This window comes from Pinus tabuliformis, chromosome X (assembly GCF_031772625.1).
Source record: "Pinus tabuliformis cultivar Carrire ecotype Pingquan chromosome X, CPIR1, whole genome shotgun sequence".
Lineage (NCBI taxonomy): Eukaryota > Viridiplantae > Streptophyta > Pinopsida > Pinales > Pinaceae > Pinus > Pinus tabuliformis.
This window is the reverse complement of record NC_142308.1, coordinates 18,856,247-18,874,702: the sequence shown is the minus strand read 5'-3', so window position 1 is coordinate 18,874,702 and position 18,456 is coordinate 18,856,247. Positions and strand designations below refer to the sequence as shown.

The 18,456-nt window shown below is 37.4% G+C and overlaps 1 pseudogene; it reads right to left on the bottom strand.

Moving 5' to 3' along the window:
• Positions 1–18,456, bottom strand: part of LOC149138112 (indole-3-acetaldehyde oxidase-like) — a 136,597-nt pseudogene that overhangs the window by 103,964 nt on the left and 14,177 nt on the right.

Here is an 18,456-nt window from a genome sequence, read left to right as displayed (position 1 = left end):
TATAAGAACTCATCCTAATTTATAGGAACTTGTGCATGTTAAAAAAGGATTGTTTGTGGTCTCTTTGACTAAGGAATATTTCAAAGAAGACCTTACTCACTACTATTTTCAACATTCTAAAATGTGTTTTTATCATTCCTTTTGCAAAATCCCTTATTGGCGTAGGAGACCATCTTCCATCTTCTAGGAACTTGAAACTTTCTTTTGTTGTTACATCTTCCATAAATAATATGGGAGGGCCTAACATCTTACAATAATATTGTACCTTCACTTTGTTAGTTGATCTTCTAGAATCATGCCAAGTATTTGCAACCATGAGACCTAATGGTTGGCCAATACATTCCATAATATCCTCAAAAAATAGAACTTTTGTGCGAAAGAATGATCCAGCACCCACATTTATTCCTTCATTTGGGATATCACTTGTTGATATATATGTGACAATTCTTGGAGAAGCTAATGAAAGTTGTACATAAACCTTATTAATTGATGCCAATGCCTTTCCAATGTAAAAAAATGCCCCATACAAATAATTCACTTGTGAAGGAATGTCATTTCCATATATAGCTTCTCCTGGTGCACCAAACACATTCCCACCATGGGCATTGTATGCAGTTGTATTTGCATTTTGTGCCACAAAATCCTTCACTAAAGTAGAAGGTGGTCCAGGCCTCGTGCCTGATGAAACATGACATTAGAGGAAATTTTAGCCTAAAATTTCCCATGAAATTTTCATGTAATTTCCATGTCAAAATATATAAACCAACCAAAAGGCTTTAAATTTAAAAAGAGGTACATGTAAATATTTTGGAGGGAAAGGAAGAAAAACTATTTTTTTTAATTGTATTTTGGTTTATCTCCTTATAGGTTTACTCAAATTTCAAATGTAGACACTCATTGGATTTAGAATTAAATTCCACGTTCAATGAGTACCCATTCTCATACTTTTGAGGACACCCACATTGATAAAAATTGAAGATACATTAAAAAAAGTGTGTTCAACACGTTTTTTTTAATGTATCTTCAATTTTTATCAATGTGGGTCTCCTCAAAAGTATACATAGTGGTACTCGTTGGATGTGGAATTTAATTTCACATCCAACAAGTGTCTACAATTGAAATTTGAGTAAACCTATAAGGAGAAAATCCAAAAATACAAGTAAAAAAAAATAGTTTTCTTCTTTTCCCTCCAAAATTCATAACTCTTATTTTATTATTTTAACTATTATTTTATTATTTTTCCTTAGGAGACCACTTTTAGGCTGAAATTTCCTCTAATGACTTTTGAAAGCTATGAGTCCAATTGTTCCTAGTGAGAAAACTAATAACTAGACTCTTATTGTTTTGACATTAGAGCACCCTATTCTCTCCTTTCGCAAAGAGTTTCCTACGACCTTTCCTCAGGAGCAGGAGAAAGTAGAGGTGACCGACCTCGCCAATCGTGAGTATCTGGATCTGCATATCAAACATGATATTGCACCAGTTTATTAATATAACCACGACCCCAACTTGATTCATCAATGACAAGCTCTGATTCTCTCTTCTTCTAGCCTTGTGAATCTCATCAGGTATGTTAATTGATGCCTCTTAAAGTTTCAGCAACTAGTTATGTGTGTATCAAATGCGTTCATGACTCTGAATCCACTGCCTTTGGAGAGAATATGAAAGTGGGATGTCCTCCATGCGGGCAGAAACCCTTAGATCCATCTGCAGAAAAAGGAACTGCAGTATTGGAAAAGGCAGTGATGGTGCCAACAAGTTTGGAGTCAAGATGAGGCCCGAACAAATGACCTTTAACTTCCCCCAGCCTTAAATTTATTGGTTGATACTTCTACATAACTCTCTTCTTCTTCACCAATTTCAAGCCAAATAAATTAACCCCTTTCTTGACAACAAAACCACCCGCAAGTAGCCTTCAATTCAGTTAGCGCAACTCTATAGAAGCAAAGCTCTCCTCGACCTTCCTAGGTATTTGATGCAATGGCTTTCCAATAAATACATAGTGAATCCCCGCAACACGTTTATCTATATGATAGTAGGGACCCTAAAAATAAAACAGCACTGGCTATGAAGCCTCTCGCACAAATGGAAGAATCAAGGGCCATTTTTGGACCACAACTAACCATACATTCTTCATTGTTTCTCTCCATCTTGACCGTCTCATGGCTACAGTTTCTCTATTTGATAAAGAGAGAGATGAATTTCATACATTATCATAACTGCTCTTAGCAATTCCCCTTAAAACACCAAATCCATTGTGCAGTTCATCAAATTGTTGATTTACCAGCAAGATTGTGTGTGTAGCTACACTAGCACTAAGCCTTTCATCAATACAAAGAAGATTTGTTTGAAGGAAAACTAGAAGAACCCACCTTGTTCACATCGGAGGAACACCAGATGAACGTCCAACCTATGTCAGATCACAATATGCTTCTCCTAGTGTTTAGAGTCTTGATCTTGTTTTCAACCAATAATAAAGCATTTGTCCCACCAAATTCATCTCATTTTGGTAAGTGAAAGCAAGTCTTGTGCCAAATACATGGCAGAAAGCAACATCTTAGCATCATAAACATAAGATACATAGTGATCATACTTTCTTCCTCTTACATCACTCTAGGTTTTGCTACAAGAGGAAATTGTTTGATGACTTCCTTTGTCATAGAATCCTATTGTAATTTCCTTGCTTCATTATTGTCTTCCATAATGGCCAACCCCCCTGCTAAAAGTTTCGCTACAGCCTAGCTGATATGAGGCCTGCTTCCATTAGGGGTTTTAATGCTACCAAAACTTCCAATCAGATTATGTGCCTTTTCTTCAACTTGTTTCTTCAGCGTCATTACTGAGTCCTCCTGGATATTTCCCTTGTCATACATGGTATTTTTCCTTACATAAGTTTGTTTATTCAAACATTTACTTTTACCTCAATCAAAAATTGTAGTTGTCAAAAGTCTCATGCACTTCATGTGTACTTCATTTGATTTAATTTGTTCAACAGATAATTGAGAGTTCTTCTAAAATCCTCATGTATCTTGAACATTGGGAACAATCCTCATACATCGCTCTAACGGAAGATTGAATACCTCTACCTTTGCTTCAACCTTTTCATCCTTTGCATCATTCCCTTTAATGGTACTTCTAAAAATTCTAAAACAATGTTTCCATTACTACTATGTTTCCCTGTGTAAGCATGAACCTCCAATCTATCACGTGGCATATTAGTCTCGACATATTCTTCTTCCCTATTTTTATCTAAATCGTTATTTATCTTTGGGCTCACTACAATCTATGTTTTCTAGTCTTTATCTTCTACTTTTTCATCTGCATATTTGCAACTTCTTTTTTCCTTCACCACAATTGATAATTCCCATGCTTTGATCTGATCTACCATTCTTGTGAAATTCAAGGTAGATTATTCAATTTTTTTGTCATAATCTTCAAGTAATTTTATGTTACAATCTTCAATTTTTCTATTATAATCTTCACATTTTTTGTCATAATCTTTAATTTTTTGAAATATTTCTGCAAATAGTTTCTCATGTTGATTAAGAAGCATTTTTCAAATAAAACCTCTAGCAAGAAAACCAACTTTGGTACCACTGTAATATTCCCTTATAATTTATTTCGTAAATTTCCCATAAATGTTTTGCTATAAATACTTCATGAAAAATTACCAAAAAACACCATAAATTTGTCTAATATAAATTTTCATCACTTAAATAAATATTGCAATTACAAACCCATAAAATATTGCAAACTCCAACTAATTTTATTAAAATATACTAGGGGTATATTACATCAAAATTTGAGGAAACCCAGAAAAGAATTAACTATAAATTCTCGGGTTTTGGCTCCCTTGCTTCTGCAACTTGCCTCCTCCAGCGAGTTGGAAATGTGATCTAAACCTTTTGAATAAACCAATTAGACCCTCTTGGATTATTAAATTTATCCTCCTTGAATAATCAATTATGCCTCTCAAGCAATCAAATGATCGCCTGGGGTGGCTTTACAAGCACGGAAATTGACCATTGCCATCTACGGCGTATATTTCAACATTGAAACCATAGAATACCAAGGGTTTCTCCCTCACACTGTAAGCTACTAGAGCTCTTGAAATAATAATCAAACCATCAATTCTCAATCACACCCCTAAATGAAATCTCATCTTCCTTTTTATAATCTACTCTCATCTTCCTTTTTATAATTTCCCCAATCCAAATACCATGGGTTGTTGAAATACCATACTTTTTAATAATAAAGTGACCTTATGAGTTTTATTTCTTAATTAAATCAAAGTCATTTAATAGTCCCATTTTTAATTTAATTACTCACTATCACCTTGAAGATAACATTAAATAATTAAATTAGTTATATCTTAACTCCTATTCTTGGAAAGGGACATTACAGAGTAGTTTAAGTAGAAATTCTTTATGGAAAAGGAATTAATTCTTATCCACTAGGAGGTTGAACGAGTGGAGGTGAATACATGCAATCTATTTCAATCTCAACCTTATTTATTTATTTGTATTTCACCAAACCTTGCATGGAACTCAAGGTTTAATTAGAGTTAGCATGCATGATATCTCTTAGCCAAAGGAAGGGACACCACTTAGAAGAATAACTACATATTTAATTAGTTTTTAGAGATAGATAAAAGGGTTGGATCATGGGGCTTAATTCCCTCTTGTACTTGTAATACATTCTGTAGCTTTGATCTCACTAAATAATTAGTTTGATCATCATCTTCTCTTTTCTTATGGCATGCTAATTTCATATTGTTTCTACCCTAACTCTCCTACTTAATTATTTTTAATTTTTATTAGGCTTAGTTATTTTGTTAATCATGCTTTGCTAATTGCAAATTTTACTTATCAGAGTGCTCAATTTTCCATTATGCTTGACTTGGTCTTGAACTTGGCATGATAGAACTATATATAGGGTTCCTTCCACAACAAGACTCACCTACTCAAAAATGATAAGGAGGTTGCTTTTCCTTGATGTAATGGAATCCATACAAAGTATATGCCTCATTAGATTCTATATTTCTATTTGAACCCCTATTTCGCTATGAATCCATAGTCTAGGAAGTAGGTACTAGTCTTTTAAAATTCATCCTTCCCTCATTGATATATCCTTATTTGAGTTTTCTTTATTTATCAATATATTTTATTCCTTATAATAATGATTTGCATATTAGAAAAAATGCTCCAGGAATAACCCCTTAAGGTTAGAAAACCACTAAATGAAGAGAGAGGCGTGAATGTTTAGATAATAATATGCATTATAACCCACCAAAAATGGGTACCCCTGGGAGAACTTTTCTCCTAATCAACTTCTTCCATCCAACAATCAGCATCCCCTGACAACCACTTTGTAGCCAATGTGATGTGCCATTTTACCCTTGACACCTACATCACCCATATGTTTCCTTGCCTACTTGTTGAGAGTGCATGTTAGAAGGTAGGCAATCTGATCTAAAAGGTATGTTATTCATTATGGAATCAGATGCTTATGCTTGTTTTTAATTTGGGCATTTGGCATGGATTATTGGGTCAATTCGAAAAAGGAAGGGCTTTGACCATGGTTTTGTTCCCTCACCTTAAATGGCTGCTAATTTTCAATCTTAGTCCAGTGGGACCGCCCCTAATGGCTCATGCCTTTAAAAAGGGAACTACTTTGGAAACACTGATTGAGATAGTGTATCCCATTTTCCTATTCCACACTTATCACTTTACTTCATACATTACGAGCCCTATATTTCAACTCCCATTTTTGGGTCACATGACCATGGGTCCATTAGGTTCTAGCACACCCCCTCCTCTTGTCCACATGTCTGGGTTGGGCTTGGAAACTTTGCCCCGAGAGGTTGATGCAGCTAAAATAAAAGTAAAAATAATATCATGGCCACAAGAAAGAAATGAAAGAAAAAGAATATTATAAAATGAAAAATATGGTTGGGGCATTAACATTAGCACGTGGGAAAAATCAAAGCATGAGCTCTACCCCTTATCATTATGGCCATCACTTGGTTCCCAGGCTTAATGTTGCCCCGCCACATCATAAAAGGAACCCTTGCATGTCCCAACCCTTGGGGGACGATGAATTTCCCCACCTTTAAGTGGGTGATCCACTGCTACACATCATTCATAGCATGCTCTCATTTCCTAGAGCTTCGAGCAGTAATACAAAGAAAAAAATCAAGAAAACGAAAAAGGAAATAAGAGGGGTGGTAAAACAAAGGCCGGGATAACTCATGCATCCATGATTACTCCCCACTCACATTTGTATGCCTAGAATATGGATTTAATCATCATTACTACACCTTTTTCCATGGAATATGGCCTTGAGACCCCTTGTCCCCTATGTTCCATCATTATTCACATGAAGCCTATTGATTTAGGGATGTACCAAGGACATGTCTTTCCCCTTAGGTGTTGGGAACACCTAATAGGATCACCCATTAGCCACTCCTAGCTAGGGAGGTAACACTATTACATGATCAAAGCCCCAAATTTGGAAGAAAATCCACGTACGAAGTGTTAATTTTCCCTTGACTAGCAAGATTGGTTCATTTAGATGCATTAATGATTATTGTACCTAATGGTGAAGATGCAACACTAGACATTGTGTGTGAATGGAAGATGGTATTAATCATGGCTTGGGCAACTTAACTAGGGCCTAAGTCGACTATAAGAGCATTATGACACTCTAAAGGTGAAGTGTTGAGAGCCATGGGACTCCTATTACTTGCAGAGCATCATTCCATTCCATGGGCACCTACATCAACCCTACCAATATTCACTTTCCCAAATCATTCATGAGATGATGCACATGGACCAACGTTCCTTAGTCGGCTTAATAGTGTACACATGATTTGGCAACTAATCCTAGGCCCATATGAGGTTTTTCTCACCCTTTGATACATGGAAATGCTAGCACCATTCTTAGAGCCCTCAATGTTGGAGCATAATCAAACTATTTTATCACCAGGAGACCTATGAGACCCATTTGGTGCCTTAAACACAAAATCAGTGTCCACACAATGATTTGGATGGAGGTATAGGGGTCAACCCATAAATTACTATGTTTAGAGCCCTCTACACTTATTTTGTCACTAGAGGAGCGAAATGCATTCCCTAGCCTACGCATTCATGGAATTAGCATTCTGGCCTCTTTGTGGGTTATTTATTATGTTTACACATTGGACACTAGGTCGACATGTGACCTAGAGTGATTTTTCACATTACTTTATCACTTAGGAGGGGCTTCTTGCTCTAATGTGAGTTAGTATGACATGTATAAATAAGAGATCACTCATTTGTGACCAATCATCATCAAACGTGTGAATTTCGGACCTCTTAGAGAATTGGCACTTACTTCTTGTGGGTGATCTTGGAGATACTCGGATGAATTTTGATATATGGAAGCTGATTTTGACATTATTTGGAGCTATTTCTTGGTCTAATGGAAGGATATATTTCATGTTATCTTGTAGAATCTTTTGTTGAATATGTTTTCTTGTATGTATAATGCCTGGAACTGTTGATTCTAGGTTGAAATTATGTGTTGTAATTTGTTGAATATCAACTTATTGAATAATATCTAGATGAATGTTCATTGTTGTATGCATTACTGATTGTAACATGTAATGAATGTTCCTAGTGGATTACTTATTGTTATTCTCCATCAAAATCTATTATTCCATTAAGTGGGTAATTTTTGAAATTTTGATAGCTAGGGCATCAATTTTTGACCTCCTTAGAAGGAATTTGGTTTATCTTAAACATCCTAGACTCCATATCCCCATAGGACATGGCATTAGTACTATCACTTGGCGATCAGCCTTAAATTTTCTCCATAAATTTCTCTTCTCAAATTCGGTCCTTTTAAGGCTAGTAAGAAAAACTAGGGCTTGGAGAAATTTTTTAGGGAGGAGGCTTTTTGTTGGTTTGAGAGCCTAAACATCAAGAGGTAGGCATTGGCTACAAAATTTCATCCACAAAATATATTTCCCTAGTTGTTTCCCTAATAGGGGAACCCTAGTTTCTTCTCCCTCAACTTGAGGACTTTCTTGAGGGTTTCATGAGCCTTGTAATAAATGATTATCATTGCAAGAAACCCTTTCTCTTTGTTCTTGACCTTGTGAACACTTGTTTTCACTAGAAATATCAAAACCCTAGGTCTTGAACCTTGTTTTCTAGAGATTTTCTTTGAGAGAATTTTGCTTCTTGGGAGCCTTGAAACATTATTGAGCCTCTCTTGCAAGCACACACTAGCTTGATCACTTTCTGCCTTATACCTAACCTATTTATTCCAAGTGATCTCCTTCCTACCTGGACTCTTCCCATCGGTGAAAGTTCATAAAGAGTGGGGGGTTTTGGCTCAGGTGACATCAGGCCTCTACCCCATTGTTAGCACTTTGTCTACTTTTTTTTTTTGTAGGGTTTCCCTCCTCAAGGCCTACTAGATTTTGTGGTAACATTTTTGGCGTCATTATCAAGGACACGAGACATGTATCTTGTTCCCTTTTTTTTTTTCACTACTGGTTCACAGATACCCATGGTCAGTGGGTCCGCTACGTCCAGGATCGAACAATGCTAGGGTGGACCCCACCCGAAGGGGGTCACACCCCTCGGCCTATTGACTGACCTGACCCCAAGAGCTTTCGGGTTTCGACCCTATGACCTCCCATTGGCGAGGCCCCGGCTTGACCGATTGAGCTAACCCTTGGGGAAATGTATCTTGTTCCCTTACAACAATATAAATCCTTATTTAGAGACTCCAGTGGAAGATCAAAGCCCTTGTTCTTCATTGAACCAAAAAATCAATGCTTTTAGGGTGATGCAAACATCTCTGAAGGAATTTCAAGTTCACCTTGGTGACTCCCTACTGATTGTTATGAAAACCTCAAGGAAATGGCTCCTTAGGATCTGCATGATGTTGACATTTCTGAATTCTTACATATAGAAGAAGGAAAATGGTACATTGGCCATAATTTTGACAATGATGCAATATATTACACTAATGATGACCTTATCCTTCCCTCATCTTCCCCATCATATCATTCCCATGATGTTTCTAAGGACAATGATGAGATTTATATTCCTGATGTTTTTCTTCATTGAAATTTCACGGGCTTGGTTGTTGAATTATTCATTCTTTCGTTGCAAGAAATAATCCAATGGCACAAGTTGGATTCCTCTTTTCCTTCCTCATCCACGATTCTTTTTCATGATTCTTTGTTTTCTTGTTTTCCTGCCTCCAATCCTTTCCCTTCATTGAGCTAATTTTGCAAAGGAGGATGTGGTATTGTGAGGCCCTATATCATAAGAACTCGTATGAACAAAATATGTTATATTGATCTAATGATATGTTGGTTACATTGGTTGTATGACTATACTTATCTCATGCATTAAATGATCACATTGCATGGTCATGTAGGTGCATGGCATATTGTGTTTGCATAGATAAAAACATCATATCATGTTCTCAAGCTAGAGTAGTTGCACTTAGATTAGACTTGCATCTTAGTGCATATTTATTTTTATGTATGTATTTATTATTTGATGAAAAACATGGGTGCTAAAAGTACACCCAGTGCACATAATCCCAATAGTTGTATTGTTATGTGTAAGATATAGGCCTACATCCCAAAAGATTATTAGAGTTCTCATGAATTCCTTATTCAAGTACATGGATCGTGCGCTCTATAGTGAACTCATGTCCCAGTTGGAGCTAGATAACCCACCAAAATTAGGTACCCCTAGGAGAACTTTTCTCCTAATTATCTTCTTTCGGTCGATAGCCAGCAACTTATAACAACCACTTTGTAGCCGATGTGATGTGCCATTTTATCCTCACCAACTACATCAGCCATATATTTCCTCGCCCATTTGTCGAGAGTGCATGTTAGAAGGTGGGAAATCCAATCCAAAAGATATGTTATACATTATGCAATCAGGTGCATATGCTTGCTTTTCATTTTTTCATTTGGCATGGATTATTGGGTAACTTGGAAAAGGAAGGGATTTGACCATGGTTTTGTTCCGTCACCTTAAATGGGGGCTTAATATTCAATCCTAGGCCAGTGGGACCTCCCCTAATGGCCCATGGCTTCACAAAGGGCACTACTTGGCAAACCCCGATTGAGATAGTGTGATATCAATTTCCCATTCCATACTTATCACTTCCCCCTATACATTATGAGCCCTATATTCCACCGCCCATCTTTGGGTCCACATGACCATGGATCCACTAGATTCTAACACACTCCCTCCTCTTGTCTGCATGACTAGGTTAGGTTTGGAAACTTTGCCCCTGGAGGTTGATGCAGTTAAAAGAAAAGTAAAAAGAATATCATGGCCACAAGCAAGAAATAAAATAAAAATAATATTATAAAATGCAAAAGATGGTTGGAACATTAACATTAGCACCAAGGAAAAGCTAAGCATGATCTCTTTCCATTATCATTATGGCCATCACCCAGTTCCTAGGGCCAATGCTACCCTGCCACATCATAAAAGCAACCCTTGCATGTCCCAACCCCTGGTGGGTGATGAACCAGCCCATTTTTAAGGAACTGATCCACTACTACACATCATTCACAACATGCTCTCATTTCCTAGAGCTTCGAGCAATAATACAAAGAAAAAAATCAAGAAAAATGAAAAGGAAATAAGAGGGGTGTGAAAACAAAGGTCGTGATGACTCATGCATCCGTGATTTCTCCCTCCTTACATCTATATGCCCAGAATGTGGATTTCCTCATGATTGCTACCCATTTTACTATGGAATATGGCCTTGAGACCTCTTGTCCCCTTTGTTCCACCATCATTCACATGACATATATTGATTGAGGGATGTAATAGGGACTTGTATTTACCTTTTAGGGATTGGTGCACCTAATAGGATATTCCATTAGCCACTCTGACCTAGGGAGGTAACATTATTATGTGATCAAAGCCTATAATTTGGAAGGGAATCCCCATATGAAGTGTCAATTTTCCCTTGAATAACAAGGTTAGTTCACTTAGATGCCTTAACGATTATTTTACCTAATGTGAAGATGTGGCACTAGACATTGTGTGTGATTGGTAGATGGTTTTAATCATTGGTTGGGAAACTTAATTGGGGCCCAAATCCACTAGAGAATAATTATGACACCCTACAAGTAAATTATTTAGAGCCATGGGACTAATATTACTTGAAAAGCATCATTCCATTCCATCAACACCTACAACACCCCTACCAATGTGCACTTTCCTCACATCATTCATGAGATGATGCACTTGGGCCAGCATGCCCCAGCCTGCTTAACAGTGTACACATGGTTTGGCAACCAATCCAAAGCCCATATGAGGTTTGTCTCACCCTTTGAGACATGGTAGGGCTAACACCAGCCTTAGAGACCTCAACGTTGGAGTGGAAGCAGGCTATTATATCACCAGGAGACACATGAGACCCATTTTGTGCCCCAAACACAAAACCAACGTCCACACGATGATTTACATTGAGGTCTATAGGAAAAATCCTCGATCATTATTTTTGGAGCCCTCTACACTCACTTTGGCACTAGAGGAGTTAGACGCATTCCCTAGAAGGGCCTATGCATGGATGGTGTTAGAATTTTAGCATCTTTGTGTGTATTTCTTATGTTCACACATTGGCTACTAGGTCGGCATGTGACCTAGAGTGATTTTTCACATTACTTTATGACTTAGGAGGGGATTTTTTCTTTAATTTGAGTTAGCATGACATGTATAAATAAGATATAACTCATTTGTGACCAATCATCATCAAACTTGTGAATTTCGAACTTCTTAGAGAATTCACACTTGCTTCTTCTGGGGGATTTTGGAGATACTTAGATGCATTTTGATATATGGAAGTTGGTTTTAACATTCTTTGGAGTTACTTATTGGTCTAATGGAAGGTTGTATTTCATGTTATTGTAATATCCCTTCCTAAAATATTTTTCTAAGGGGAACTATAATTTTTTCAATTTTGTGGGACCAAGGCAATTTTGGAAAAATACTAAGGACAAAGGGGGGTTGAATTACTTTCTTAGTGGAATGTGGAGGCCACTCCCTCACGAAATATGCACCCCTTGGAAGAGAAGTTTTAATGGTCTAGGAGGGAGTTTGATTTACTTGGTGGAAGGACCCACATGAAGTGAGAGAGAAACAATTATAAATAGGAGAAAGGTAGCAACATTTGGGGCTTTTTTATCATTTGACAATTCCATTGGCTCTCAAGTTGTGCAGATTATTTACAAGATTTTTTTAGCACTAGAGTTTCCTAAGGAGGAATTTCACCCTTTTCTTCCTTGGACTTTGAGTCCCACCCTAGGAATGCATTACCATTGACTTTTGGAGGCTGGAACACAGTATTGTCACTAGACTACGTAGTTCCTAGGAGAAGCTGTTGTGGGTGGACTTGATTGGAGGTATTTAGAGTTGGGGTGTTTAGTATAGGCAAGAAGGGTGCTTAGGGGAGATTTTCCACAATTTTGCAAGGTTGTAAAGACAGAACTTCCCATAGGCCGAAATTTCCTTACAGTGGTGGAGTGCTAAGAATTTGGGGGTCATTTTGGAGCATCAAAACCAGGGCAAACCATTTTTTATTTTTTCTAGGTTTTTAGAAAGGAGTTCATAATTAATTTGGCAGAATTTTCTGGGTAGATTTTGGGGCTTTATTGAGAGATTTAATGGGTGTATTAATTCTCCTGCATCTATATGTCAATCTGATCTTGTAAACACGAGTTGTATTGTGCTTTATAAATTAAGTTCTTGGCCAGAGTTCTAATGGTTTCCTTTATGAAATGAGTTAGCTGAATCTAGCACACAATTCATCAAATTCTAGAAAGCATAATCAATAATCAAATTTTAACCTTGAAACTTTTAAGGAATCTGGATCTTAAAACTATTCTACTTAAATGAAATCCCACTCTAAATCACGAGATATATGCTAAGAAAAGACTTCTGATCCAAATACTTCATCAAATAACTCAAATCTCATGAAAACCCTAAGAAACCCTAATTTTGTTACCTATGCTACTCTTGAAGGAAAAGTTGCAAATTCTAATCTACTTCAAGCATATTCGAAAGGCAAGTAGACTTGAAACTTCAAGCATATGCGAAAGGCAAGTAGACTTGAAACTAGACTCCTTCAAATCCTTAGGACTCTATGATAAGCTTCACTCTTGGGCACAACTCAGAAGAACTTCCAACTAAAAACCTATTTCAATTATCTTGTTGGTTTGACTAAGTACAAATCTAACTCTAATCCCTGAAATTAAGATAACATAATAACTTCAAACCTGCTATCAAACCCTATCTTAACAAAATAAAATCTTCTATCATTCAATCATCATGAAAGGAAAACTTAACTAAGTGAAATACCATTTCTTCTTATCAAACCAATGAAAGCTTGTCTTCAAACTGATAAACCTATGTCACTTTGAACCTATACTCTATTTCAAAATAATAGAAATTCGAGTTAAAAGTAATCTTTTTCCTGATCCAATCAATCATAGAAAGAAATGATCCTCCAGTAACTAACTATGCTTAAATTCTGTTCTGGAAGTCGATTTTTAATGTTTGACACATGCTCTGCAAGTCATGAATGGAAAATCGAAAGTGGAATTAGCTATCTCAGCAACTCAATTATTATAATACCAAATTCAATTGACAATTCTAGGATTTTTGTATTAAGTTTCAATAATTTTTTATGAGATTGATTAGTCAACACTCCACACTGTAAATCTAATTCACTTGCTGCATCTACCTCACACACAACATGCAGTATTTCTCAAGTTCATATAAGTTTTTATAATCAGACTGTTATGGAGGAATTAAGATGATCGTTGTGAAATTCACTTGTTGTGTAATTTAGTCTTGTGACTTGCGTTGTGCCTACTGTTAGCGCTTGGAATTTCACCTCAGGCTGAGAAAGGTAAACTTCAAGGCAACATCAAACCACTTAGCCTCGTAGCTAGCCCTACGGGGCAGGAGAGGGCTCTCTCCGGTCTATCTCAGTAAATATCTTCAATGGGCGAGATGACCAATAGGGAAACACTGATTTTAGGCTAGTAAACTGATCAAGAGGTTTAATTTGGGATTTTTAAAGTTTTGGTGGAAAATTGGGGAATGGCAATTTCGGCTGCGGGGATTGGACACAGTTTTCGCAGGGGGTTCTTTGGGGTGAGGTAGGAAACAGTATTGATGCCTTTGATAGAGATGGATGGATGAGAATGACCGGTGAGGAGCTAAGGAGAGCAAGCAATAACCTTGAATTCCCCTTAAACAGTTGAAAACATTGATATTAAGCAAACTTAAAAGCAGAGCATGACAGTCATGAATTCTACTTTAACACTTCATTTGCCTAATTTGCATAAGGAAAAGTAAGGAAATGATTCACATAACACACTTACAATTACAAAGAGAAACACACCATCAATACATGTGACCACAAGAATCCCAAAAATGACTGCAAAACCCTGGTCTTCCTTTGTCAAAAATTGCAGAGATACAGTGAGTAATACAATAAGAGCTTCTCCCTCAAGAGTCCAACCATGAAAATGAGCAAGAGAGTACATAATATAGATCATCTAACATCTTTCCCTGCCTCTAGGGGTCGAGCTCACTATCCTAGGAGCTGTTTCAACCAATTCTAAACTAAGCACTGAAAACTAGGCAGTCAAAACAACTTGCCTCTATAAACTAGGAAACCAATTCATTCATTTAATTTTCACCTATCTCATGAATGAATCTTCCAGAAGAGATACATAAGTGTAAAAGTGTCATAAATTTACATCATTTACAACAAGAAGGATAAAAATCAACTCCAAAAAGTCAAACACAGTCAAAACTGCGTTTTGCTGAGCTGTAGGCTGAAATCCTGAGCAATTTGCCTGACAGGTCGCGCGCCAAATCCTGACGGGTCGCGCGCCTTTGAGAGCACTTTTGGGGCACTTTCAGGTGTCCAAATGAGGCAAGAGTAGGCTTTTTGGAAAGGCATGTGAGTATAATTTCCAACCCAACTGGAATTTCGGAATTTGGTTGTCATTTGCCCCTCCAAAATTGCAATCTCCCAAGACTGCTTTCTGTGTGTCAAAAATGTGGCAGAAAGTCATTTTTTGCTTGTTTTTTGACTTTCAGGAGGCCCAAAACTTCATAAAATCTCTTGGAAATGGGTGATCATGTGTAACTTTTCATGCCAAATCCAGAAATGCTGAGTTTTTTGAAAATAGAGTTGCCAAGTGAAAGGGTCGCGCGGGGGGTGAGACCCGTCAAGCGGAAAAACCTGTTTTTTGCCTTAAAAACCAAAAATCATCCAAAATGCTCAAAATTTCTTGGAATTTGTGCTGGGGCTGAGCTATTTAGTGCCATGCTCCTTCAAGGAAGCCTCGGCCAAGATGTGGAGGGGATCGGGCCTTTTTCTCCGTTTTAGTGCCTTGGCCAACCTCCTTGGATCTAGCGATTGTAATTTTGACATTTCTCTAAAACCATGACACCTGTGAAAAAAGTGAAGGAGGTTTTTCTTCTTTGGCATGTTATGGAAAAAAACCTCTCTCAGTTTTCCAAAATTCATCTTTTATTTCTCTGGAACATCATTTGAGTGCGACTTGTCCCGATGTGTGAAACAAGGAATTTTGTCAAAATGGAGCGAAATGAAGGGGATAGGGGGCTTCTAAATTCTTGGGGAAATTTTTGGGAGTGGGGAGGGATGTTAGGAAGTAGGGAAAAGTGGAATCTCAGAGATTGAGTGAGGGGAAGGGGTCCAGAAGGGCAAAACACAGGCCAAACCTAGAAAATTGCCAAGTTGTAGCTAGAAACTAGGGTTTGTGCAAAAATGAGGAATTTGGGGAATCTCAGTGATGGGAAGCATTTGGTAAGGTACATGAAGGATAGGGGAAGGTGTATGAACATCAGGATACAAGTTTTGCCGATGATTTGACCGTCCAAGAGAAATTGGCTTCAAAACCCTAGGAGAGGAAAATGACCTTGCCTGGGCGCAACTGAAGCATGAACAAGATGTAAAATGACTCATTAGACACTGACATGATAATGAAAACCCTATGAATGATGATAGACTCAGCTGAATAATGACATGGACCGACATTTTGACAACTTTTAGAAGGAGTGAAAGCAAACCCTAGACCTAATGCCTAGTGACCAAATTTTGCTTGAAAACTCTTTGAAATGACAAAATTTGACCTTGACACTCAGAGACCACTTTGTAAGAGCATATTTGATCACTGGAGGAAGGCTGGAAAGACTGACATTAACACCTACAATTGGGCAACGTTGCTGTGTAGCAAGAAATAGAACGATCACGCAGAGGCTAGGAAAGGAATTTTAGATTAGAAGCAAAGAATCAACATGTTGGGTTGAAGATGTAGTGAACAGAGGTTATTACATTCATCGTTGATTCGCTTTGAAAACAGAGAGTGCCTAAGAGAAATTAAAGAAATGTGTTTTTGTTGAGATCAACTTGTAGAGACTGTGAAATCCAATCAACTGTGAATGTTAATTAATCTACTCATTTACCATATAACCAAATCCAATTTGATGAAAACCATCTCACTCAGAAACCAAAACAAGATATGTCACCAATGCCCGAACATTGTTAAGTAGGAAAAATGAATTCATAAGCTTTGGGAACAATTAACACAATCAATCAACGTTGTAAACTAATTTTAAATTCCTTTCAAAACAATTTAGAGAAATGAACTAAAACTTAAAGCAATCAAATCGCCTACTAGCTATGAAATTAAATTTCCCAGTGGTGGTGGGCCCTTGCCACTACCGGGTATGAAACTTACAGCAAAATGGAGAGAATCAAATGACTATATCAAACATTTACAGCTCTTGCAAACACAATTTCTCCTTCAACGCAAAACCAAAGCCAAGATAATTTCCATTTGATAAAATCTGTAGAACAATAACAAAAGAGTTTGAATCCTTTAGTATGTATGCGTGTATCTATCCTTCTACATTGTTTCTACAGGATTTATAATCCATTCTACATATTACAATTTAGTAAAAATCAGATCATGGAGATGCCAATCGGATTTCCATTCTAATCTAGGCTTAGCAACCAACAGTTTGCCATACAAGTTCTAAATGATAAGACCAAATTTTTTTGTGGAGGATGAAAGTTGGCTATGCATCATTTATTTCGATGAGGTCATGTTGACCATCGTGCTCATCCTTAAGTGAAAATCTTCAAGTGTAATTTCCTAGAGTGCAATTCAGGATTGCTGCCTTAAGTGCAGTTTCTTTTCTGAGTGCAAAATTCACTTTTGATACTGAAGTCATGGGTCCCTGTGAGAGAAATCTTCACAATTATCACCCATAATTATTAGTAAACAAACAAGCACACATTCAAATTCCCAATATTTATCATAAAAATAGCTAAAACAACACCATTTGTAATGATTTTACCTTGGATAGGAATTGGGTATAGTCCAGGCACAAGGAGGTCAAAAAATACATGAAAAGAGTTCAACTTTAGGTTAAAACAGGGCAAAAAGTAGTATGAAAAGTGTATGAGCAGAGACAAAAATGGGGTCCAACATCTCCCCCACACTTGAGGTGATGCATGTCCTCATGCATCTCAAACCAAAAAGAGATTGAATCACCTAAGTGTCTGGTCAAAGGCAAGCTACCTTGACCAAGACTTCAAGCCCTCTTTTCACTAGCACTGAACATTTGGTGAATTGCCTGGCTAATTTTTGAGCATTGATCCTTTTTGCAGGATGAGTTCTGGCTACTTTCCATGTCAAAAGTTGTCTATTCTTTCTCTTCAAGGCATCATTTTGAGCGAAGAGTCTCAAGTTACTATCGCGCAGCTGATCATTCACTCCTCTGACATAGTGAAACAGTACCTTAAACTTATGAGCCTGATCTTTGAGTTTACCAATCCTTTTTTGGAGTCTGATCAACTTAATTCTTAGGTTCTCCTCTTCTTCAAAAATAGGTGTCCTTGCTAGAGTTGTGGATTGTTGGGAAGGACTTCCTCCAGGCATCTAACTTGCACTATGTTTAGGTGAAGAGAATTGTTGTTGTTGATTAGTTGAAGGCTGAGTGGAAGTATGTAAATCCTGAGCAATATCATCGGGAATTTGGGACTGCAATGGAGGTGAAGGAGACTGAGGGAGAGATGATGGGGATTGAGAAACGAACTCTAGGGATGAGGTTACAAACACTTGTTGAGGACTGGCAGCTCGAAATGCAGATGAGGTGTGAGGAGGTTTGTTCATGCTTCGAGTCCTTCTTCTACCTTGTATAGGAGTTTCTATAGTAGGAGCTAGAGTTTTGTGAGTAGGAAACAAGGTTCTCCTAACCTTGTTCTTGGGCTGGTGACTTCGTTGACCTGTTGAGGGAATTTCAGCTGGTTCAGTTAAGGTCTCCCTTCCCCTCTTCTCCTTTTTCTTCTTTTCTAACTGTATCTTTG